General features: G+C 38.8%; 1 protein-coding gene across 15 annotated transcripts in view; it reads right to left on the reverse strand.

Moving 5' to 3' along the window:
* The window catches only part of ST8SIA1 (ST8 alpha-N-acetyl-neuraminide alpha-2,8-sialyltransferase 1), a 150,316-nt gene that overhangs the window by 119,681 nt on the left and 3,785 nt on the right, over nt 1–26,850 (reverse strand). For 5 of the 15 annotated variants that reach the window (XM_042991930.1, XM_042991929.1, XM_042991918.1 and 2 more), the window contains exons 1-2: nt 3,747–3,816; nt 2,533–2,605 (exon numbers count right to left, since the gene is read on the reverse strand). The exons of 5 other annotated variants lie outside the window; for them this stretch is intronic. The gene's annotated coding sequence lies outside the window, so the exon portion shown is untranslated. Of the gene's footprint in view, nt 1–2,532; nt 2,634–3,746; nt 3,817–11,773; nt 11,838–26,850 lie in introns of those variants that run through there. 5 more of the 15 variants (XM_042991924.1, XM_042991928.1, XM_042991919.1 and 2 more) reach the window with 4 other exon arrangements.

The following is a 26,850-nucleotide window of genomic DNA, read 5'->3' on the forward strand; positions in this document are numbered from 1 at the left end:
TTTTTAGTTTAGTTACTTTATTCTTATGCTCTGTGACTTCTACTTGATACTTTCTTATATTTTCTATGTGTGTTGAAATTTTCACCGTGTGTATCCATTCTCTTGAGGTTGGTGAGCATCTTTATCACTATTACTTTGAATTATCTACTTATCTCCACATCATTAAGGTATTTTTCTGAAGTTTTGATCTTATTCTTTTATTGGGAACATACTTCTCTTTTTCCTCATTTTACTCGATTCTCTGTGTTTGCTTCTATGTATTAAGTAAAACAGCTACCTCTCTCATTCTTGAAGTGGACCTGTGTAGGTGATGAACTTTCTCATTCAACCTTGCCCTAGCTCCTACTTGTCTCTCAAACCTTTGTGATTGTCTAAACCACCTGACATTCTTGATATATCCCCATTTTAAGGGTGTGCCAAGACCTGTCTTACTGGTCTTCTTATTTCCGTTATGGAGAAACAGCTCATCTCTTTTCGGATCTTTTTCAGAGAGAAATGATCCATACATATCTGTAGATTTGGTGTGTCCATGAGAGGAGGCAAGTTCATACACTGCCATCTTTGGACATGGAAAAGCCAGAATGAAAAGAAAGATCCTTGTGCATCATCAATTATCTTAGGCAGGGTTTCCCAGAAGCAGAAAGGCAATTTAAATGAATTACTAGAAGCAGTGCCTCAGGAGGAGATGGAGTCTTCCACGTCTCCTTCTTAACTGAATCCTTAACTTCTGTTCATAAAAATACTTATATTTATCCTAAGTCAAAGAAAAATCCCCTCAAATATGCTACATCTTTAAATATGCTACATTTTCTCTGAGAATTCTTACAAACCAAACACATCAAAACACTACTGTCTGTATTTCTTCATCAACGTTTTCATTTTCCTATCTCTCATCCTGAAATTGCCCTTTCCAAGGACTTCAAATACATCCAAATGACCAAATCAAATCAAATGGCCTTTCCTCACTTTTTATTCATCCTGAACACTCTGGCATTTGACATTGTTGATCAAATCCTTCCTTCCCACAAACTTTTCCTCCCTGGATATCTATGGCAGTGTATCAACATACCCAACCACCTCCTCTCCATTTGCCTTTTCTCTCTTTCCTAACAAAACAGCACTTCTTCCCCTTGCCTAAATGTGGTTATGTGCCAAGGCTCAAACTTTAGTTCCCAATATTTTTTATTCTAATAATAATGAAAGACTGAGTCACAGCCACATTCCTTATACTCAACCCAAGAGAACTAACATCTCCAGAGAAATACAAAAGAGAATAGATGTATGATGGACCATCAGGAGATAGCTAAATTTGGGGTTGGAGAATAGGGTTGGGTCAATGGAGAAAGAACAACACAGAGGAAAAAGAAAAAATTAAGAAAAATACTTAGTTCTTATAATACATAAGACACTATCCCAGGACCTTTCATATATATGCTATCCCATTTAGTTCTCAAAACAGTCCCATGAGTCAGGTATTTTATTTCTCTTTACAGGAGTTAAGCAGCAGCACAAAACTGTATAGCTATGATCCAGGTCATCTGATGAGTAAGGCAGCATGGTATAACAGAAAGACCAGAGACTTTAGGGTCACACAGCTTTAACTCTGCCACTTAATGCTGTATGGCTTAGGCCAAACCTCTTAACCTTTTGGTTTTCAGCTTTCTCATTTATAAAATGGGGACGAAATAAGTTGAAAGTATTGTAAATAAAGTGTATAAAGTACCTGGTACATAGAAGTGTTCATAAGTAGTTGTGATTATTATTATTATTATTATAAACATGAGTTATTTTCATTTAAAAAGGGGAATGTTAGGGAAGGCAAAGGAACAGTGAGCTTCAAGAAGAGAAGCTAATATTTCTTCCAAGGTATAGATCCAAGCCCAGACTGAAGCTTAGGCTTCTCATGGCTGCACAACCTTAGAGAAGTGATCTCAGCCCTTCCCTGTCTACAGGAGGCATCTCTGTGAGAAAGGCAAAAAAGTAGTTCCCCTGTGACTGAGCAAGCGTCAGTGAAATAATGTAAATCACAGTTATCTTGTGAGCTGGAAAATGCTCAACCTGGTCACTTATATTGCTTAGAGATCACATGCCCTGAAATGAGAGTGCTTGTATCACTACTGAATCTTACGATAAGCTATTGCTATCTTTTCTGGGTAAGTTGTTTTGACAAAACTTTTTAAAAGGCAAAAAAAAAGCTGTTTTGAAACAATTTTTTAAAATAACAATAATAAAGGGGTGTCCGGCTGGCTCAGTCAGTAGAGCATGTGACTCTTGATCTCAGGTTGGTGAGTTCAAGCCCCATGTTGAGTGTATAGATTATGGAGGAGAAGGATAAAAACAACAACAATGACAAGGCAAAGCATCTAAACCTCTGTAGATTTAAGAAAAATCAGACTACAAAAAATGCTGAATATTCTCCATATATGCTTTATAGCATGATACAACATTCCTTTGCCATAATAATAAATTTAAATGTGATCATCAACATCATGAAGCAGAAGTGAACAGATGAAAAGAAAAACACAAACTGACCAGAAGAGCTGAGAGAAGCATTAATGCCCATGAAGATATTTCAGACAGCAGCTGCAGACTGTTCCCAGACACTCTGATAATGGAGAACATAATTAGTTTTCCTTGACAAAGAAAAATAAAAGAACTGGTGAGGTCAAAACCCATAAATTAATTCAATTCAATGAGTGTTTGTGTTTGTTTGAAGAAATCCTCTACACTTAAAACTGCAGGCCACAGGAGATGTACAAGACACAAACAAATGGCATGAAGGGTACACAGGTGTTATTCATTCATTCCCTCATTCATTAATTCATCTGTTAAGTACTTATTACACACTGAATGTGTACAAAAGACCATGTGCTGCTAAACTTTAGGAATGGGGTTGAATAAGATGCAGTCTCTGCCTTCTAGAATCTCATGTCTTGTGGCAAAAGAGCAGTAAATAAACCCAGCACAGTTTCTCAGGGCATGGAAGAAGATGCAGAGAATGCCACTACGAAGAGATAACTGGAGGGGTGGGTGGGGTGGGGTGGGAGAGAACAGGTGGAGGGAGATGGGAAAAGACTTTCTAAGGTCAACATGTAAACTGAGAATTGAAGGCCTAAGAGGATTTAGTCAGACAGGCCAAAGGCTAGTGGCGTGGGAAAAGTAGAGAATTCCTGACAGAGAAAACAGCCTGTATGTACAAAGGCACAAAGTTCCCAAACACCACAGGCCAGTGCCAGTCCCGAACAATTTTTTCAGTAGTCTCTGGCAAAAAGGGGAAAACATAAGCAGTCAGTGAGGCTTGTACATTTTATTTTTAATTAGCAGCCCTTTTATTTCCCTGGGATTGTGTGCTTTCTATATTTTGAGGTTAACACGTAAAGTCTTTAATGAAACTGTGGTATTTTATAATTTCCTTAATTGCCAAATATCAAATTATCAGAACTGTCCATTTATTAATTCATTTGGTGATTTTTCTAGCCCATTAAATCCTAAATGTGGGAAATCCCGAACACAATTAACAGAGCCACAAGTACTTGGCATGATTAGAAATGCAGAATACATGCGGCAAATAAATACGCCATAGTTTGCACAAGAGATTAAATTTAGAAAGTAGGCAAGGAACAGATTATGAAGGGCTTTATATGGCTAGTTAAGAAGGTTAGACTTTATCCCATAGGCAAAATGGCAGAGAGTGACATTCAAAAGAGTGAGGAGTTAGCAAGTGTGATGCCAGGCAAGTCACTTACCCTCTTTCTCTGGTGCTTGTTTGTAAAATGCTGATGCAGGTAACCACCTGACACCTACTTTTAAGTCCTTAAATGAAAATCAAGATCAGTTGAGGAAATACTCCATAAATTACAATGTACACTCCAAAGGTAATGGGTGAATGTTAATAAGATCCTCCTTTTCCTCTAAATAAATATAACCAACCAGTTTAAAATCCCCCATCCTGCTCTATTTTCCTGATTGCTTCTGGCCAGGATACTGGACCAACAGGTCCTACTGACAGGACATGAAGGGATGAAGACAGTCAGACACTTCTTGAGTTATAATCGACGAATGGCACAGCTCTCAGATTTGATGTTTATTTGTGACAAAAGACTGACTACCAACAATCTACTACATTCATTTTTAAGAGCTATTAAAACTTAGTATTCAAGAACCAGAATCACCACATTTTTAGAGTTTACCAAGGATGTCATTCAACATTCTACAAAGAAGCCTGGCCGCAGTGCAACACTTGGCTGTGTAACAATGCTTCCTTTGTGCCTGACACATGCAGTTTTGAAATTCCCACAATTGTTAGAAAGGACATGTTTTATCAGTACATCATCAGTGTTGTGGGGAATTGGCTGTAATTTTCAATTGCTACTGCTCTTGTTTGTAAATATAAATTACCTTAGTCATTGTGGAATTAACCAAAAGGCAGACTATGTTTGTATCTGGTGTAAGGGCATCATGGAAATGAGAGGAAAAAAATGAAATTAAAAAAGAAATTTTTTTGATATTTGAATTTCCTTTTTTAAGTTTATTTATTTATTTTGAGAGACAGAGACAGAGACAGAGAGAGACAGAACACAGGAGTGGCAGAGAGACAGAGAGTGAGAGAGAGAAAATGCCAAGCAGACTCCGCACTGTCAGCACAGAACCTGATGTGGGAGTCAAACTCACGAACGGTGACATGACCTGAGCCAAAACAGTCAGAAGCTTAACCGACTGAGCCACCCAGGCACCCTGATACTTGAATTTCTCAAAAGCGCTGTAGTCAATATGGGCAAATTCAAAAAACTTTGCTAAACCGAGCATCCCATATTCTTTGCACTGCTTAGGTTCTCTAAGAGTTTTAATCACAACTTTTAATTGATTTAGCAAACAGCTTTAGTTTCCTGTGCATCACTGGACGAATCATTTGGCATGTAGAGATGAGTATTTACATTGACAATTTTTTATGCTATAAATTTCAAACAACTATTATATTTGAGACCTAGCTGCATTACTTACAGTAAAATATGAGTCATACATAAATGTGCTGGTAGAGTAATAGCCCATGATTAGTAAGCTTTGGAAGCACGCTACCCTGATTTTGAATTCTGGTCCTATCTCTTAATACATAAGAGACCTTGGGTAGGTTCCCATAAACTCTTTAAGCTTCAGTTTTCTCAACTGGAAATGAGTAAGATAGTATCTAATAGGTTAGCAGAGAAAATTAAATAAAACCATGTATACAAGTCCCTTTGTATAGAACCTCTCACATTGCTCAAAGTTAGCCATTATTATTATTATTATTATTATTATTATTATTATTTTATTGGAATTCATTTTCCAACATAAAGTAACACTAGGTGATACAGAAGGACAAGAAAACTCAGTGCATTAAAGCCATCAAGTAAACACACTTGAGGTTGTCCACAAAGAAAATAGGCAAAGCACAGAACACATGCTGGGGGAGTTATTTCTACACAGAAAGCATCAGGATAGAAATGGGATAATATCCAAGGAAGCTGAAAATAAGAAGAGAATTCCAGCCTGTGCCAAAGGGTTTGAGTAACCACTTGTCCATAAATGTCATCCTATTTCAGTGAACTTAGACAACTAAGCCAAATAAATACCCTTAACGTTCAACAACAAAATAGAATCACTGGAATATACACAAAATTATACCAGTTTTGTACCAAAATTAATTAATTCATGCATAAGCTCAATTTGACCATTTTTATGGTAAGTATACTTTGAGCTCTCACACAGGTGCTTTTATATCTAGAATATGTTAGGATGTCCACGGAGCCAAAGGCATGTGGTGCCAGTGGGAAGGTGTCCTGGGCCATATGGGCTGATCAGTTGGCAAGCAGATAACCTGGCATAAGCAGATATGCTCTGTGTACATCTTAGTGTTTGCTTAGAATGCAAATTTAGAGATTTTCATTTTTTTAAATGTTTGTCTATTGAAAATAAATTCTGGTTGTATTTGCTCCATGTGTCTATGTGTCTGTGTTTGAGTTCATTGCAGGGCACTTTGTGGTCCTCACAGCACTGAGTTAGTTTATCTGAGGAAGAATAAAGGAAGAGAATATGTATGTTAGGGAGTATGCCTCTGCTATCTAACCAGACGCCTACTAGCTCAATCCCACCAGGTGCACAAACATCCACTGCAAAACGGGCCAGAACAGAGGAACTGACAAAGTAGCCTAGCCTTACACCCTGCCTTTCCCTCCTCCATGCTCATTCCTACTAGCATTCATTATAGATCTTCGGTCATCAAAGAACCCTCAAATAGGGTTATCCCATTTATCAAAGAGAGAGAAGGAAGCCAGCCAGTATGTCTTCTGACCGGCTTTTAACCTCTTCCACAGTTTATGCCATCATGGTGATAGCTTTGGCTTTTCACTCACTGGACCATCTTACCAGAGCAATCACTTGAAGATAACTCAACACATAAGAGACAAAAGTGTGATGGGAACACATCAAGAATCCCATCTAGCAACTGGAAAAAAACTTTAAGGATAAAAAATAAAATGGTAACTTTCTCAACTGGCAGGAAAAAAAATTCAGCCCAGATTCTATGACTCAGGATGAGAATACATAGATAATGTCAAATTTGCCCTTCAGTCCAGTTTTGAATAGAAGCACTTGAGGCTCAAACTGTATTTATTATGTATCTTCCTTCTTTACCATTAACTCTACTAACTCATTTTTAATCTGGAGGGTTTTCTGTTGAGTCTCTTAGATCTGCCCGGTGTATGCGAGTCCCATTGTCTGTGCTTAGATGGGACTCTTGGCATGACTGTGTCCCAACCCCCTTTTCTGCCTCTGCCAATCTGCCCCACGCCACTATCAGATCTGTGCCCCTAATCACAGTTACTTCCATGCAAAAGAACTTCCAGTAGTTCGCGAACTATCACTGAACCTCATCCTAACTGCTCAATCTTTTCTTTCATTCTCACACTGGCATAAATCTGCTGAAGCCAGCCATTCTGCGCCAACATACAAACAAAACCATTTCTCATGCTCTCTTTCCCAGGCTCAGAATGTGCCATCATTGTTTCTTAGCTGATTCAAACCCCACCCATCCCTCAGGAACAAGCAGAGAGCTCTTCTCTACTCCCAAGTACCATTACTCATCTGACCCACTGGCTAAAAGCACCTGAAGGTCAGAGACAATGCCTTACCCTTTCTTTGTATCCTCTTCTCAAAGCTATCAACACAGTAGGAACTTAACAATGCTTTCTTGAATAAAAAAGGATGTGCTAAGCAGAGTTGTAAATTCTGTCACTTGCAAGTAAGAGGTTTCTATTTTTGTCATTTTTCTTACTTTTTGTACATCCCCATCCCAACCACTCAAGAAAGACCTATGCCCCACTAACAAGACTTAGTTTAGAATAGCCAATCTTTCTCTGAAGAAAGATTCATGCAGAGAAAATATAACAAAATTAACACATACCAGTTTTTTAAACCTATCACCATTTCCTCTCTTGTGAAGAGAACTTTTCCTTTAACTTTTGCTTTCTTTTTTCCCCACAAGAATCTAAACTATTTTCCTTCCCTTCCTCCTATGCTCCTTCCTAAAATAATGACATTTCCAGAAACTATTTCATTTGACTTAAGCCTCTCACAGTGAGCTGTGTTTCCTGTCAAACTGAGGACCTTACAGTAGTGAAGGACAAGAGAATATGCAGCAAGAGTTCTTGAAGCAATGAGAGAAATTAAGAAGTCTGAACAATGTGGAAAACATGAAAGCAGTTAGGGCAAACAAACAAACCAATTCAAGAAGACCCTCACCTCCACAAAAAAAATTCTCTCACAGACAGGCAGTTATATGAAGGGATCCATTGTTCTTAAAGTCAGACATCCATCATACCTTGTTTCCAATCGCCAAAATGGTATATCTGAATGCTTATTATATCAATTGCAGATTTCTACCACAACTACTAAAATAGGATGGGATTTCTACCACAACTACTAAAACTCTGGGATGAGATTTGGTGACTAGATTTAGAGGATCCATAAATAATAAGCAAGGAGAGAAAGGAAGAGAGGGAGGGAATAAGGAGGGAAGGAGAAAGAGAAGGAAGAATAAAAGGAGGGAGTGGGAAGGAAAAGGGGAAGAAAGAAAGAAAGAAAGAAAGAAAGAAAGAAAGAAAGAAGTAGGGAGGAGAAAAGGATGGAAGGAAGGAAGGAAGGAAGGAAGGAAGGAAGGAAGGAAGGAAGGAAGAGAAAGAAAGAAGGGAAAAGGTAGGGAGGAGAAAAGGAAGGAAGGGAAAAGGGAAGGAAGGAAGGAAGGAAGGAAGGAAGGAAGGAAGGAAGGAAGGAAAATAGATGAGTATGAGCCCTGAAGTTAGTGACTCCTAAGTTTGCATACTGGCTCAGTCACTCTCTACCTTTCCAAGCTCCACTTTTCTTCATGTCAGTAACTTGCCCAAGACACAGAACCAGAAACTGAAGAGAAGATTCAACAGAAGAGAGACAGAGAAGAGGAAAGCAAAAAAACCCAGTATTGAATTCATTGAGGAAACACTGAAATCATGCCCATTAAAGACTACAAGACGCAAGAAGTAAATACTAGAAAACAGAACAGATTTTGTTATGTGTAAGATACGTAAATATGAAAGTGCATATTTGGAAAACCCAAGAGAATAAACTGGAAAAAAACACACTAAGAAACTTAAATAAGATGAGTTGCTATGAACAAAAATTAGTAATATTCCTATATATAAACAATAATCACAAAAATAATTCTGAAAACAAGATGCTTCTTGGTACAAAAATAGAAGCATCAAAAACAAAATATCTAGGAGTAATTGCAATAAGAAATGTGCAGAATACTATGTGGATGGAACTAGAGGGTATTATGTTAAGTGAAATCAGCCAGTCAGAGAAAGACAAATATCATATGAAGAAAGACTTCATTCATATGTGGAATTTAAGATATAAAACAGATGATAAGGGAAGGGAAGCAAAAATAATATAAAAATAGGGAGGGGGACAAAACATAAGAGACTCTTAAGTACAGAGAACAAACTGAAGATTCCTGGAGGGGCTATGGGTAGGGGGATGGGTTAAATGGGTAAGGGGCATTAAGGAAGACACTTGTTGGGATGAACACTGGGTATTATACATAGGGGATGAATCACTGGAATCTACTCCTGAAATCATTACGGCACTATACGCTAACTAACTTGGATGTAAATAAATAAACAAATAAGTAAATAAAAGAAATGTGCAGAATCTAAAAGAAAAAACTATATACTCTGTTTAGGGAAATAAAATAAGGATTGAACATATAAGTAAATATATCTTGTTCTTGGATAGAAAGTTTTAATTTTGTAATAATGTATCAATTAATGAAATTCAAATAAAAATATCAACAGAAATCATTTTAACTTGAAGAGCAATCTCAATTGTTCCTAGGAGAAAAATATGAAAGAAGTACAAAGAAAACTCTGGCAAAAAAAATGATTTATGAGATGTTAAAATATACCATAAAGCTACAGTAATTGATACAGTATGGCTGTAGAACAAAACTAATCAGATAAAGCTATGGAAGAAAAGTGGGATTTCCAAAACAGACCCATACAGATAGGATTATCTAGAATGGATAAACTTGACATTTCAAATCAGTGGAAGGAGGTAAGATTTTTGTTTTTGTTGTTGGGTAATGGGGCTAGAACATATAGGGAAAATACTTGATCTCTATTTCATTATACTAAAATAAATCAAAGATAGGTAGAAATTTTAACACACACACACAAAAGCTAAATCATAAAAATACTAGATGAAAATACCTTGGGCTACAGGAATCATGACATAAAGGTTCAAAAGCCAAAAAAGAAAAAAAAACTGATGAAGTTGATTACCTGATTATTTTTAAAATTTCCACAGGAAAAAATTTTAAACATAAACATAAGTAAGCCAAAAGACAAACTGGGAAAAATATGTGCAACAGATATGGCAAAGAGCTACAGTGTTTTAACAAAGACACATTGGGTTGAAACCCAAAAAGGATGAGATGAGCAAGTCAAGAAGAAAATAGGCAAAAGACCTAGAAGTACCCTTCATAGGAGAGGAAATTGTCAGGAATAATAATAAAAAAGTAAAATGAATCTCAGTCTCGCAAATTAAAATTATAATTTTTCACCTATACATTAACAAAACATTTTAAGGTTAATTATACTCAGTACTGGAAAGGCCAGTAGGCTCTTAGTCACAAAACAGATGACTTCAAATAAAAGACAATTCATAAATATCAATTTAAAATTAAATGTGCTGCTTCATGACCCTGAAGTTTTCCCTTTAAGAAGCTATCCTGTAGAGATAATTGCAGAAGAAGAAAAACATACTTCCAGGATGTTTGTTAAGTCATTTTTCATTTAAATAAAAGGAAAAAAAAAATCTCATGGTCAACCCTAAACTGGAATTTCATATTTTCTCCACATTTTTTAAATGAAATAATTTTACTTCGTACCACACATACTAAAGGAGGTATCCATTGACCCATATGTTGTGGGTAGGAAAAAGAGAATATTGTCACAAATGATTTTTATGTGATTTATTACTTAATAAATGTTAGTTATCTATTACTATCTAATAAATTACTCCAAAATTCAGCAGCTTCAAGCAACACTTACTTTTTAAAACAGTTTCTAAGGATCAGGAGTGTCTTAGCTAGGTGGTTCTGGCTCAGGGTCTGTCATAAACTTGTAGTCAGGCTGTTGATTGGGGGCTAGAGTCAACTAAAGCTGAACGATCCACTTCTCAGTTCATTGTTGTGGTTGGTTATGGCCTTGGTTCCTTGTTGGCTATTGACCAACTACCTCAGTTCCTTACCACATGTTCCTTACCAGTGCCTTGCCTCAGTTCCATATATTGCCTGAGTGTCCTCACAACATGGCAGCGGGCCAGAACAAATGACCCAACAGAGAAAGAGAGCACCCAAAATGGAAGCCACCATCTTTATAATCTAATCTCAGAAGTGACATACCATCACTTCCACAGTATTCTATTCTATTCTAGAAGTCACTAAACCTAGCTTACACTCAAAGGGAAGAGGATGACACATGAATACCAGGAGGTGGGGATTGTTAGGAGCCATATTAGAAGCTATCACTCTATGTAATACATACATGGAGTGTAACCAGATGTTTCTATAGATAAAGATATAAAAACTCATATGCAGGAGGGGAATTATATGCCCTGGTTTGTTTGAAATAGTCCTAGGTTATGCCTATTGTCCTGGAATAATGACAGTATCAAAACATTAACACTGTTTACCTATAGGGAATGGGATTGAGAAGACTTTTATGCTTGCTTAATATATACTTATATAAAGTTTCAATGTTGACAATAAAAATGCATTACCTTATAAAGAATTTTCAAAAAACAGAAATTAGACCTCTAGATTATCTTTCATAATAACTCAAAATATTGTCACATAAATTCCATTTCAGTGACAGTGACTGAGTTCAAAAGAAAAGTCTCTGGGGATTTCAGCAATGGAGAGAAAAGAAAGAATACTTCCTTTTTTAGGTGACACAGATAAGTCTCCACACAGTGGCTATTCCACTCCTGTTTCTCACAGTTGAATAGGTTTTAGTCCCCCCAACAATGGCATAGTTGATATGTTTCTTGGCATCCATCTCACAGATATAAATGGGAGATAACCAAGTAGGCTAGGACAGCTAGATAGGAGAGCCAAAAAAGAAAAAAGAAAAAAAAATTCTACAACTAAGCCACTGGGATGAATCAGAGATGCCAGGCAGAGAGAAGAAGAAAGAAACACCTTGCCCATGACTTGAGCCCACTGTATTTGCAGGATCCTTGAGGAGTAGAAAAAACAGTCTTGGATATTAACAATAGTCAAACAAAGAATTAATTCACCTTCATAAACTGAAATTTTCCTATTCGGGATTCTTTCCTTTGTATTAAGACACTGCAATATAAGGAGGCATCAGGCTTTAACCTGAAGCCCTGCATGTCAATGTTGGTGTGACTGCAAAGGGACAGTCCGGTGTAGTAAGAAGCCCTGGAGGCTTACTTAAAGCCCATGAGCCCAAGAGCCAGAAAGACCATTTCCTAACTGCATAATCTTTAGTGACGTCCTTAAGTTCTTTTTGTTTCCATTTCTCCATCAATAAAATAGGACTACTTCAGTCTTTTCAACAAATGGTGCTAGAACAACTGGACATCCACATGCAAAAAAAAAAAAAAAAAAAAAAATTAATCTAGACACAGATCTTACACCCTTCACAAGAATTAACTCAAAATGGATCATAGACCTAAATGTAAAATACAGAAACTATAAACTCCTAAAAGACAACACAGGAGAAAACCTAAATGACCTCAGGTATGGCAATGGCATTTTAGATGCAACAGCAAAGGCACAATCTATGAAAGAACTAAGTGCTAAACTGGACTCATTAAAATGTATAACTTCTGCTCTATGAAAGACAATGTTAAGAGGATGAGAGGACAAGCCACAGACTGGGAGAAAATATCTGCAAAGACACAGAAGATAAAGGATTGTTATTCAAAATATACAAAGAACACTTAAAATTCAACAATAAGAAAACAAACAATCCAGTTTAAAAATTGGCCCTCCCCCCCAAAAAACCCACCAAAATCATATATACAAAGAACATAAGTGAGGGGTATGCAAAATGAGTGGACATGTTCAAAAGGTACAAACCTGCAGTCATAAAATAAATAAGTCTGGGGATGTGATATACAACACCATGACTGTAGTTCCTAATACTGCATTGTATGTTGAAAAGTTGCTAAGAGAGTAAATCTTAAAGGTTTCATTACAAGTAAAAAAAAATTTTTTTTGTAACTGTGTGGTGACGGATATTAACTGGACTTAACCTTAGTGATCATTTTGCAAAATATACAAATATCAAATCATTATGTTGTACACCTGAAAATAATATAACATTGTATGTCAACTATATCTCATTTTCTTTAAATGGGCTAAAGGCCTTAACAGACACCTCACCAGAGGGCAAGTAAGCATGTGAAAAGGTGCTCCACATCATATGTGATCGGGGAAATGCAAATTAAAACAATAAGATACCACTACACATCTATTAGAATGGGCAGAATCCAGAACACTGACAACACTAAATGCTGGCAAGGAGCAACAGGAACTCTCATTCATTGCTGGTGGGAATGCAAAATGGTATGCTACTCTGGAAGACAGTTTGGCAATTGCTTACAAAATTAAACATACTGTTATCATACAATCCACAGTCATGCTCTGTGGTATTCACCTAAAGGAGTTGAAAACATGTCCATAAAAAACATGCACACGCAGGTTCATAGTAACTTTTTTTTAAGTTTATTTATTTATTTTGAGAGAGAAAGAGGGAGAGAGAAAGTGAGCAGGGGAGGAGGAGAGAGGGAGAGAGAGAGAGAGAGAGAGAGAGAGAATCCCAAGCAGACTCTGCGCTGACACAGCCCAGATACAGGGTCAAACTCACAAACTATGAGACCATGACCTGAGCCAAAACCAAGAGTCGGGCACTTAATGGACTGAGCCACCCAGGTGCCCCCATAGTAGCTTGTTTTAATCATAAATATCAGTGATTGCCTAACAGATACCAAATATCAGAAACAGATCACAGAAAATATCACAGACAAGTGGAAGACTTTACCATCAATAGAATGTGAATTGCTTTTCCTTCCTTTTCTAAACCTCTTCCTTCACCTTCACCCTTTCCTTCTTCTCCCCCATTACTTATTTCCTTCCTCCTTCCTTTCCATACCTAATCTACTTCAATGATTCTTCTGAACCATCTATTGGAGGCACACATACAAAAGACTTGTCAGAAACTCTTTAGGCCTAGGGGTAGACATTCCTACTCTTTCTGTAAGGAATTCAGTTGGGCCAAGTATCACACCATTGACACAAAGATTATTACCATCTATTTTCCCTCCTCCAAGGAACCAACCTCAACTGTTTATTCAGCTATATATTCACTCAGGCATGTATCCAGCTATTTAACATTTATTGAGTCAGTATGCCAATGCTGTAAGTCTGTGGGGCCAAACCATTTGTGGTTGTTTTTGTAATTCATAACTTCCAAAACTTGGAAGCAACCAACACACCCTTCAGTAGTTGAATGGATAAAGAAACTGTGATACATACAAACAATGGATTATTATTCATCACTAAAAAGAAGTGAGTTAACAAACCATGAGAAAACATGGAGGAAATATAAATGCTAAGAGAAAAAAAGCCAATCTAAGAGAAAAAAGCCAATCTGAAAAGGCTACATACTATATGATGTTCTGGAAAAGGCAAAACCATGGCAACAGTAAAAAGATCAGTAGTTGCAGGAGTTGAGAGAGAAAGGAGGAATAAAAAGATGGGGTACAGTGGATTTTTAGGGCAATGCAACCACTTTGTATGTTACTGTAATTATGGATACATGTCATTACACATTTGTTCAAACCCTCAGAATGAACAACACAAAGAAAAAGTGAACACTAAGATGAACTATAGACTTTGGGTGATTACAATGTGTCAATGTAGGTTCATCAATTGTATCAAAGGTAGCATTCTGGAGGAGGTGTTGATAATGGGGGTGGCCAGGCATGCGTGGGACTGGGAGTATACAAGAAATCCCCATACCTTCTTCTTAATTTTTCCGTGAACCTAAAACTCCTCTAGAAAAATTAAGTCTTCAAAAAAAAGAAAAAAAAAAGACCCAACTTGCTCTTGAAGGCATATAAGGAGGAGGAAAGGAAACATGAGCCAAGAAATGAGGGTGGCCTCTAGAAGCTGAGGCCAGCCTTCAATTAGCAGCTAGCCAAAAGACGGCCACCTCTGTCATACAATCCCAGGGAAGTGAATTCTGCCAATAAGCTGGATGAGGAAGGAAATGGATCCTCTTCTAGAGCCTCCAGAAAGGAATGAAGCTTGCTTATACTTTGATTTTAACCCTCTGAGATTTATGGCAAACTTCAATCCTACAGAAATATAAGATAATAAATTTGTGTGGTTTTGGGGGGAAAGGATTATCTTACAGGGCTACTATCATGATGTTAACATACGTAAAGTACTTAAAAGAGGGTCTGACACATAGAAAGCACTCATTAAATGCTAGCTGTCAGCACCACCTACAATCTAAATGGCCTTAAGGAAATAATTACTCACACACTGATTCTTTGTAAAATCAGGATAATAATATCTCCCTCATAGAGTATTTGTGAAGCTAAACGATAAGACTGTAAAATGCTTAAAATAGTGCCTGGCATATGGCAGATACAAAACAAATAACAACTATACCATTAAAAATATCATCATTATTGCCTAAAAAAATGGATCTGATTTTAAAATCCAGAGTTAGATGGACTGATATATTGTACATGAAAGCATCTAGCATTGTACTTGCACATCATTGGTGCTTGACAAATGTTCATTAAATATGAACTTAAGTTTCCATAGCTCATCTCTATTCTAAAGCCCAGAGAATTGTTTTAGACTGCTTAAAAGTTACAAATCTTGAAATCTGATACCCTAGGAGCAATCTTCTGGCTTCCTTATTGGTTCTTTCATTTTGTAACAGAATGTTCAGGGGGATTGTATGCTGCAATCATAGTTGAAGTCTAAAACTTGAGACACAGCTGCTAAGAACCCCGCCTTGAGTTCAGAGGGCCACTGGAAACATGGTCATGGTCGGCCCCCTAGCAGAGTTTGGGCAGGGGGGTGGGGGGTGGTGGTGATTTGAATCCAGCCCCACCACCACAACCACACCCCAACCCTGGTCAACAGAGAGAGAAACGGAGTGAGAGGAATCTGTTGAGGAGTGGGGCTTCTCCCCTTTTCTAAAGAGGAGGAAGCACCCAAGAAAATCAAGACTGGGAGTACCTGACCATCCCCAGCTGGAGTCTGCTTAGCCAGCATACTGGGCATTCTGCCCCCCAAGCTTTCTGAGCAGAGAGAAAATGAAATGAGGAAGAGATGGCAGTAGAAGAGTGACTCTAAATGGCATGGTGACAATTGGAGACATTTGTGGCAAGCCCCCAAAACAGGGGGTTGGAGGGTCTTGAGCGCCTTGTTTGTGATAAGAAACCTTGATCACCTGCTCAAGATGAAAGACCTGACCCAACCGAGCATTTCCCTATTTCTGGAGCCCACAGGGATCCTTTAAGAAACTGCATGATTGAATTTTGTGAGGACACGAAAACTTATCCAGGAAATAAGTATAACAAAATATGAGCTTTTTCTTTCTTATCTGGGGATTATGGTCAGAAGCCAAAACTAAGACCAACATGTGCTAATTACTCTATGTTTTAGGTTCAGAAAACTGCCAGAAGTTGAAGCCAGCCACCTCTCTACAGGTTTTCTAAATGATACCAGACCAAGAAGCACACAGCTGACTCAAACTGGGGAAAGACCAGGAGAAAGGCACAGACTTGGGAGTATGGGCCATGTTTTTCATGCCACTATTGCCTCTCCACCCCTGTGGATGTGCTTTCCCTGCCTGCCAACAAAGGAAGAAGAGGGGTGAGGAGCTCAAAAATAATCACTTGTAAAGATAATGAGAATATGCAATAAAGAGAAACAGGCATTTTACTCTTGAATTGATTACTGCACCCTTGCTCTCATGCTGTCCTCGCCCTGCACTGTTAGTGTGAAAATTAACAAAGGGAAACCTCACTACAATGGAGTCGATGGGCCAGAAGGGGGAGCCCTCACACCATACTACTCTACCTCAGAAATTATCAACTACAGACCACCCTCCCCCTCCCCACCCCCCCCCACCCCCACCCCCACCCCCACCCCCACCCCAGCCCAAACAGAAGAATGATCAAGAGGGAAGAATCATCAATGACAGTCCCCAACAAGAAAAGATGTACATTGCATCTCTTACAAGAAATCAACTACCCTTGCAACTCAACCAATGAGAAATCATCATCACCCTGAACGCCTGCCTTTCTCCAATGGGCTTTCCTTCAGAACAACCCTCTCAACTTTCTCCTTCTCCATAAAATAATGTTCCTCTACTTGGTTGGCCTAGCCTATGGTTTTAGCCACACCTTTCTTTCCCCAAATTGCAATTCTTCATTATTCCTGAATAAACCCATTTTTGCTAGTAAAATAACTTTTATTTTTAAGATCAATGCTGGAGGGGCACCTGGGTAGCTGGGTTAGTTGAGCGCCTGACTTCAGCTCAGGTCATGATCTCACGGTTCGTGGGTTCAAGCCCCGCGTCAGGCTCTGTGCTGACAGCTCAGAGGCTGGAGTCTGCTTCAGATTCTGTGTCTCCCTCTCTCTCTGCCTCTCCCCATTCATGCTCTGTCTCTCTTTGTCCCAAAAATAAATAAAACATTAAAAAAATAAATTTAAAAAAAGATCAATGCTGGAAAAAAGGAAACAGAAATGGAAAGAGATGGTTAGGCTGAGAGGTGGTGGGCTGTAAAAATCCCTTTGGTGTGGCAAGAATGGGGAGCTGCTAGAGGATGGAGTGTTTACCAGTATTTCACCTATGAAGGCTGCACACCAGGTGAAGGAACCAGGCCAGTTTGCCCTTAGAAGAGATGTGGGCAGCCTGTCAGGGTTCACCTGAGAAGCCACAATAATCAACAGAAAAAGGACTGTGACTATTCATGTCCTCCCTGCCCAATGGGGAAGAGTGGGACTCTGCTTCAGAAAATGCCCTTCACACTTCTACTACACCTGCTCCAGGTTCAGGAAAAGCCAAAGCAGGCAAAGATGGCAGACACAAGAGTTTTCATTGTGCTTTAAACTAAGCAAAACTGAGCTAAGTACCAGAACTGACTGTCCCAATAGTCGGGATGAATAAAAATGGATAAAATTTGGCCATGTTGGCCAAAGGCTCATTAGAGCCAGCTAAGCGGGGCAGGGAGTGGGGTCAGGAGTTAGGCCTACCACGGCATGGTTGGAGCAGTTATTAGGAAAAAATAAAATGACCGTGTTTTTACCCCAAATTCTATTTCCAGCCCCTCCCCTTCCTGTCAAACTCCCTCTCTTCTTCTTTGTTATGGTAGGGTGGCTCCTTAGTCAAGATCAGTTGCTAACAAAGTGAACAATCCCCAGCCAAGTCAGCCAGCCTCATTCTCCCAGTAATTGAGCTTTGCTTTCCCCATGGACTTGTGTATCTTTTAGCAATTTTTTAAAGGGCTTTTTCTCTCTTTACATGTCACATGCTGCATAGGTTAACCAGAATCAAAAGATATTATACAGATATTATAACTGTACAGAGGCCTCTGACCTCACAATCATGATGCAGGCCAAAGCCAGAGTGGACGAGAAGAGGGACTTTGGCCCAAATACAGACACAGCTAAATTCTGAAAGTGAAGTTAAACCTGGGCTTGTTTTTCCTCCATAAAAAGGAGTTGAGAGATTTTTTGGAGAATATCATTGTTCTTTCTATAATGTATGCTGTGTGCTTACACATTCTAGGAGGGGAAGGCCCCTGTCTTCCTGGCTAACTACTTTATTCTCAGCATCTAGCTGCAGTGCCAGGCATAAAGAAGGCACTAAAATAGTTATTTGTTGAACAAAGGAATGAGTAAAGGAGTTAATTAATGATTGGTAGTGAATGTTGACAGCATGGAGTCTCAATATTAGGCAATAAATGAAACTCCTTTTAAAGGTATTTGTACAGCCATCTACAGGCCTTGCAAGCAATCTAACGTTTTCATTCATAAAAGAAATACTGGTTAGACAGTAAAGAATGTGAGGAAGGATCAGAGACCAACGAATATAAACGAGACTCCGTCTCTGACCCTAAAGCACCAAAGCAACAGTATGTATAGCCGCTTCAAATAGGTGCGAGAGAGGAGAAGGACAGAGGACAGAGATGATTTAGTCCAATGTCAACACAATCGATTGCCAACACTCAACTTCCAAAACCAACCCAACAAAATATCATCATGGGGTTTTTGTGCCTTTTTACTGCACCCTTATTCCTCATATCCCAGGGGGATACAATCTGCTCCAATTTCAAGCCCAAGACTTTCAATTTTAGTAAATAGGAAAATCACTCTTAAAATAACAGTCATAACATCTGTTTTATTTTTTTATTTAAGACATCAATCCTCTTCCTTGAAATCTCTACCTCATCATAAGGAAAAATTAATTTTCCTTTCTCAATTACAGTTTTTAACTGCTTAAATCCTAGAAAAATAGTATAAATTGTCCCATAAAGGCATTTTTTAAACAAAAATGAAACACAGAGCTAGTTATCAACTGTACGGTCATGAAGAGAATAACTGTGACAGAGGAAGGCACATGTTCCAGTGCACTAAATAATTCCTCATAGAGAGGTCTCCATAGTGCTCGATGAGTGGACTGCCACCATTCATACCCAGTTATATGGGAATCTTTCCTAGTTGCCTTCACCTCTTGAAAATTCCCTAAGGAGAACTGCATCACTAAATGTTCACAATCATTGTACGCTTTCTATTGATGCAATAACCGTCCACATTGAAATGGAGGAAAACTCAAATCTGCCCTTAGCCAAAGTTGAAGATTTTCTATGAACAACCAAAGAAGCCAGTTATAAGAATTGATGTCGGGGTGGTGGGGGGAAGTCAAGAAACTACTTTTAGAAATTTATACTAAGAAAATAAACATTAAATGTTTAAGATGTATACACAAGAATGTTCATCACAGCATTATATACAAAGGTGAGAAATTGCAACAACATAAATATACAGTAACAGTGGATTAAATAAATCTTAACTATCCTAACAAAAGAAAATCTCAGCCATCAAAAAGAGATGCTGTAGCTCTACATATATTGCTATTTAAAAAATTCACAACACACTGTCAGATTCATTATATATTTTTTAATGTTTTTATTTATTTTTGAGAAAGAGAGGCAGAGTCCAAGCTGGGGAGGAGCAGAGAGAGAGAGAGAGAGAGAGAGAGAGAGAGAACACAGAATCCGAAGCAGGCTCCAGGCTCCGAGCAGTCAGTACAGAGCCCAATGCAGGGCTTGAATCTACAAACCATGAGATCATGACCTGAACTGAAGTTGGATGCTTAACCAACTGAGCCAACCAGGCAACCCTCATTATATTCCTGTTTTATAAACACACAGAGAAGCACTGAATAGTCTAGGAAAATATACACGAAAATATTAGCAATGTGTGTCCCTAGGTGATTAAATGTCAATCACTTTTACAAATGAAAATAGTGTTGCTTTTATCATTTAAATGTCAAACTTGAGAAAGCAGAACTGTTTAAAGAAGCTTTTTTATTTCGCATGCTCAGGATTTACCAAATCTATATGAAGAAATGTTTAAAGAAAAAATCTAATATGCAAATTTGATATCCCTGAAAAGGATCCTTTTGAAGAAAGTAATTTCTTCCAATATGGTAACATTTAAAAAGCTCATAGCAGGGGTGCCTGGGTGGTTCAGCCCCTTAAGTATCTGACTTGATTTCAGCTCAGGTCATGGCTCAGGTCATGACCTCACAGTTGTGAGGAGCCCACGTTGGGCTCCATGCCCAGCATGGCACCTGCTTAAAATTTTTCTCTCTCTGGAAGCACCTGGGTGGCTCAGTGGGTTGAGTGTCTGACTTCAGCTCAGGTCATGATCTTGTGGTTAGTGGGTTCGAGCCGCATTAGTGGGTTCGAGCCCTGTGTCAGGCTCTGTGCTGACCGCTCAGAACCTGGGGCGTGCTTTGGATTCTGTGTCCCCCTCTCTCTCTGCCTCTCAAAAATGAATAAACGTTAAAACAAATATATTTTTAATTAAAAAAAAAAAGATTTTCTCTCTCCATCTCTGTCCCTCCTCAGCGTGTGCACGCATTCTTTCCAAAAATTAATTAGTTAATTAATTTAAAAAATAAGAAACTCACAGTAAATAATGTTTGCCCAAAATGAAAATCATAAAGCAATTTTCTCACAAGCTTTTAATTATATGAGAAAATGTCAAAGATATAACATTGAGTGGATAAAGGGGAATATAAAACTAAATATACAAAGCATACACAATTATGTAATACACATATGCAAACAACTATGCACAAAAGAAACAGTGTTCATAATGAAGTATTTCTGAGGGAGGGAATTGTGAGTGGTTTTTTTTCTCCTTTTTACTACACTTAAAATTTTTCTACAGTACGTATCTATTACTTCCAAAATCAGACAAATAAGGAACACTGTAAGTTTTTTAAATAAGCACAGAGTACATAAAGTCCTGTATATATTTGCTGTACCAATAATTGAAATAAGTAATTTGTTCCCAAAAAGCCTGTTCTCATTACACTCACTTGGAAATCTCTGGTACTCTGCTACATAAGCCCTGAATAATAAAGAATGTGTAACTCTGAATTCACTGCAGCTTCCTCCTGGCACCTAATTAAAGGAGTGACACAGCTCCCCTGGTCTTGGCTGCTTCCCTTTCACACAATGCCATAGCTAGAAGACAGTCCAACAGAAAGGGAGAAAAATCAATCACTTTGAAACTCAGCATAAATATCTGAAACAGACCAACCATAACCCTTTGAACACCACATTACTCAATTTCTTACTAACTTGACTAATGACACTAGACCAGACTAAATTTTATAAAATCAGGAACCATGTCTTAACTTTAACCACTGTTTCTCAACACCAATGTGGTGCACAACAGGCATTTAGTAAATGTGGATGAGTGAATGAATGAATGAATGAATGAATAGGGGATTTATGGCTGGGCTCTGTGCTCTTCCTTAAAATTCTACTGGCCATGTTACAGCATCCTTAGCGCTAATTTTATGAAAGAAGACGCTGTGTCATAGGGTCACATTTCATTAGATATTCCATTACTGAAAGTGCAAGTAATAGGCATAAGATATGTCCCAGGAAGCAGCTTTTCTCATTATTATGGCTTAATAATTAGCAATAATTCAACACCTAATCCTCTTAAGGTAAGTACTGCCATCCACAGCTAAGGCTGAGAGAGGCCAGGTAAATTTTTCAAGGTCACAAAGCTAAGAAATAAATGACAGAACTAGGATCAAATCCTGATTCTCTGGGGCCCCAAAGTCTGGACTCTTTCTAGGTGGGAATAAGCATCCTGTCATCTCACCCAGGCAGGTGAGGAGGGTTATGGATTCTACACTCATTACTTCAATTATCCTCATAAACCTATGAAGTAGATGAGCACATCATATACCACTTTTCAGATAACAAAACAAAATAACAGAGAGGTTAAGCAGCTTGCACAAGGTCACACAACTCCTGATAGAGCCAAAATAGAATGAAGAACTAAAAAGTACTATAGTTTACTAGGAATCTATCAACTCAATCAGAGAAAATGCATTAATTATACATAGTCAACATCATTTCCAAGATGACTTACAAATATGATGAGAAAAAAACTTGTTTTTCTGAGTTCCTGCCTGAGCATTTTACAGTACGATAACCCTGCTTAACATCCACAGTCTGGACATTTAGATAAGAACTTAAGTTTAGAATTCCCGCCATAAGTTCCTGCTTTACTTTTTCCTGGGGAACCTTTAAAAATAACCACTTAAGAGTTAAGCCCAGAAAATGTTAGTGACCTCTGTTCCAGCCACCTTACAAGTAATACGTGCTCGCTATCCTACTCACAATCTCCGGGTCATTCATGCCCTGGGACAGAGGACTGCCCCCAGCTCATTCTACCCCCTCCATTCTAGGATCTGATCAATATTGTGACTCTACTTCCTTTGGGGGGGGGGGGATTGAAACTGCATACTCAATCAAAATGACCCTGAATGGGTTTCCTTTTCCCAGAGTGGGAGCTGGGATGCCAAGGGAGCTACCTGCTGCCCTCCGCCCCCCACATGGGTGGCTTGTACCTTCTCATTCAGTAGGTTAGAATCTGTATGTTCTTAATTCAATACACCAGCTCTGGCTTCCTAACCCAACTTTGTCAAAAGACAAACTGGCCACAGCCTACACTAACATATACAACTATTCAATTGATCCAACTAGCTCTCTAGATACTTCTCTCTGAAATGAAGACTAATAGACTTCCAAGTTGCAAAAAAACACATCAATTTGCAAGGCAGAGGACAAAAGCACAAATGTATCTAAATATTTAAAAGCTATAATAAAATCAACAAACAGATAAAAAATATGTTCTATCCTCCTATCCTTTGCCCTGAACAAATATACCCACATAACCAACTGGAATGCCAAGTGTAAATTTAGGCTTCTCAAACTCCAGGAAGTTTGATACTGGGACATGCAAACCCCCAGTCCCATTTCCAAGTTCCTTCCACAGCCTCTGCCTCCCACAAGGAGCTGCTCCTTGGCCATCCCTTGGGCCTAGGAGTGCACACAGCAATGGAAAAAGCCACCCTGAGGATGAGGGATGGAGAAACAACCCAAGCAGGCAAGCAGGCTGTGGAAGTGGGCTTCGGTCACTTGGGCTGGGAATTCCTGCCTCAAATGTAAATCACGGGGTCGACAAAGTCCCTCTCTGGCCTTGCCCCTTTGCAAAGGGCTGAGACCAAAGGAGGAACAGAGTGAGACCCCCGTGGCTCCTCCTGCCAGAGTCTAAGCGGGGCACTAGTGAGAACCCTAGCCAGCTCTCACATAAGCTTTCAATAGAGACAGCTACTTAAAGTAAGCTTCCCCAAAGGCATCCCCTCTCACTCCCCTCCTTTAACCAAGACCTAGACATCCACCAAAGTACAATTCATCCACTCCTTTTCCAGTAGCCAAAGTGTTTATGGTTTGCAGTTTCCAGATTTAGCTATTCGTTGCATGTTTTCTGGGATTTTTAAAAGTCCTATGAACTAGGTTGGTTTTGTTTCTCTAAAGCAGTAATTCTCACGCAGGGGCAATTTCTCCCCCCAAGAGACATTTTGCTAAATCTGGAGACATATCTAGTTGTTTCATTTAGTGGACAGAGGCCATGAATGTTGCTATGTGTTCTGCAATGTACAGGACAGCCCTCTGCAACAAAGAATTATCTAGCCCAAAATGTGAGTAGTGCTGAGACTAGAAAACTCTACTCTAGAGTAAGAACTCTTTCAGAATAGAGAGGATGTCATTTCCTCCTTTGATCCCCACACAGCCAAGCAGAATATTGGACCTCATTAAGTATTTGTTAACTGACTGACTGATTAGCTATCTGGTCTCAAACCTTGCTGAAATGTTCATTCACACAATAACTCAATGAAAATTAGTGAGCCGGGAACTGTGTTCAGCTCTAGGAATGCAAATATCAATGAACGAGCAGAAATGGAAGACAAATAAACTGATACTTCTAATACAGCACCCCTAAAATGCACCTGTCACTACCAGATACTTGTATATCTATGTATTAATTATGTCTCCCCTCAGTAGCTCATAAACTTCAAGAAAGTATTTCTTGAAATTCTTATAGTTATAGTTCTATACCTATAGAACTATAGTTATAGTTCCAGCATCTTATATGGTAATAATGGTAGACACAACGTAGTAAATATTTTTTGAAAAACGAAAGAAATGCAATAATATGTACAAGGCATTTAAAAAAAAACAGAAATGAGAAGCTTTTAACGCAACCTGGAGAGGAAAAAAGGAGTAAGAGAGGCTACCTTGATGAGAGCTGATATGGACTAAGCACTAATTATATGCCAAAAGCATTTTTCAATGCATTATCTATCCTAATGCTCACAGCAATTTTACAAGAAGCCACACTGTACAGATAAGGAAACGAACAGTGAGGGTGGACTTGCTCAGGAACATGGCAAATGGTGGAATCAGAATTTCAGCACAAAGGTCACTTTGGGACCTTTGCTGTTAACCAGTAAATGCACTGTCAAGAAGTAAGGATTGGCCAGATGAAGGACAAGGAGTTGTGGCCTTGAAGGAAAGGCATTCCAGTCAGAGTGAATGACACCAGTAAGATCAACACAGCCTGACTTGTTACAAGGAACCATACCCCTTACCAGCATTACTATACTATAAGAGGAACGTTGATGAAACATGATGTTGGAAAAGTAAGCATGGCCAGATGATAAGGGATATGGGTAGCAGTGCCCCATTTATCTAACATTGTCAGGGAATGAGCATAAGGCTTAGAATCAGCATAAGGCTTAGCTCTGGGTTGGAAAACTGACCCATCATTTCGTGAATGGATCTATCTGAATCTGCATTTCCTCATCCATAGCACAAAGAACATACAAATGCCTACTTTGTAAAGTAGCTACGAGAACAAAAGATAAGAAATATAAGCCCTGAGAACTAGGCCTGGTACATTGTATGCGTCCAGTCAGAGTTCATGATTTATTTTTGCTATTGCAAGTTATTGCTAATGACTTTTTTTCACATTTGTAAATCCACAACATAGTTGAAGCTTATTTTAAGCACCAAAATGTATTAAACTATCTTTTCTTTCTTTTTATTTTTAGTGTTTTATTTATTTTTGAGAGACAGAGACTGAGAGAGACAGAGCCTGAGCAGGGGAGGGGCAGAGAGAGAGGGAGACACAGAATCCAAAGGAGGCTCCAGGCTTGAAGTTGTCAGTACAGAGCAGGACTTGAACTCACAAACCGTGAGATCATTACATGAGCCGAAGTTGGTGCCCCAAACTATCTTTTTCTTAAACTACTTTTAAAGTGAATCCCAGGGTACCTGGGTGGCTCAGTCAGTTGAGCGTCTGACTTTGGCTAAGGTCATGATTTCATGGTTGGTAGGTTCAAGCCCCATGTTCGGTGTTGGGCTTTGCATTGACAGCATGAAACCTACATCGGATTCTCTCTCTTTCTCTCTCTCTGCCCCTCTCCTGCTCACGCACACATTCTCTCTCTCTTTCTCTCTTTCTCTTAAATATAAACATTAAATTTTTTTTTAAAAAATAAAGTGAATTCCATAAATGTCCCATTTAACAAACATAAACCTTACATCCCATATATACAGATGGCTGTACCTGCCTCCCACCCCCTCCACCCCCAGTGCTGTTCTGTGGCCACCAGGGCAGCTGTAGAAATATCTGAAGCTTCTGGGATACACAGATTCAAAAATACAGACAGAAAAGTTGGCACATAAAGCTAGACGTGCTTAGAGTAGTATTTGGTTCAGAATTTGGGAAAGGAAAGAGGAACATCATGGCTTAGAGTAATGGTTAGCACCCAGTAAATATACAGAATGTTCAAGGCACGTGCGTGTATTATCCTCTATCCCCCAATCCACCAGTAACAGCGATGTGCCAACTCTGCTCAGAGCTGACACATCCAATGCTCTTGGATACTGGATGTTTGTTCATTTTTCATAAACCACACCTTAAGCCCATTCAGAGATTGTGACCTGGCTTCCACCCACCTCCCAGTCTACCTTCCTACTACGTTCTCTGTAGGAAAATTAATACCTTTTTATACAGGAAGCACAGCAAGCATTTCCACACCTCCCTGCTTCGGCCTTTGCTGCTTCCCTGCCTAGAATATCCTTCTGCCCTCACCTCTTACTCTTACCCTATTTCACCATCCTTCAAGGCTTAGTGCAAACACCATCTCTTCTCTGATTTCCCTCCTTCCAGCAGAATTAAAAGCCATGTTTCCATGAACTCCCCCAGTACTTTGCTTGATTGTTATAACAACAATGTACAAACAGAGGTATGTGGCAAGCAGCATTCTAGGTACTTTCTAAATGCGACCATGTAATTTTCACTGCAAACTTGTAAGAAAGTATTACAAACCTATTTTACAATGGGGAGTCTGAAGCTCTTTAAGTTGAATGTACCAATGATCGAACAACCAAAAAGGAAATCAGCTGGAATTCCAACCACGTTCGTTCAGCTCCCGAATCCGTAAATTTTTCTGTCCACTATGCTGCCTCTCTTTGATGTCCCTATGTCCAGTTGGTTAATTAATTATACACAAATATGCCTGTCCCTAGGATTATGGCAAATTCCTTGAT

The sequence above is a fragment of the Panthera tigris genome, chromosome B4 (assembly GCF_018350195.1).
Source record: "Panthera tigris isolate Pti1 chromosome B4, P.tigris_Pti1_mat1.1, whole genome shotgun sequence".
Taxonomy (NCBI): domain Eukaryota; kingdom Metazoa; phylum Chordata; class Mammalia; order Carnivora; family Felidae; genus Panthera; species Panthera tigris.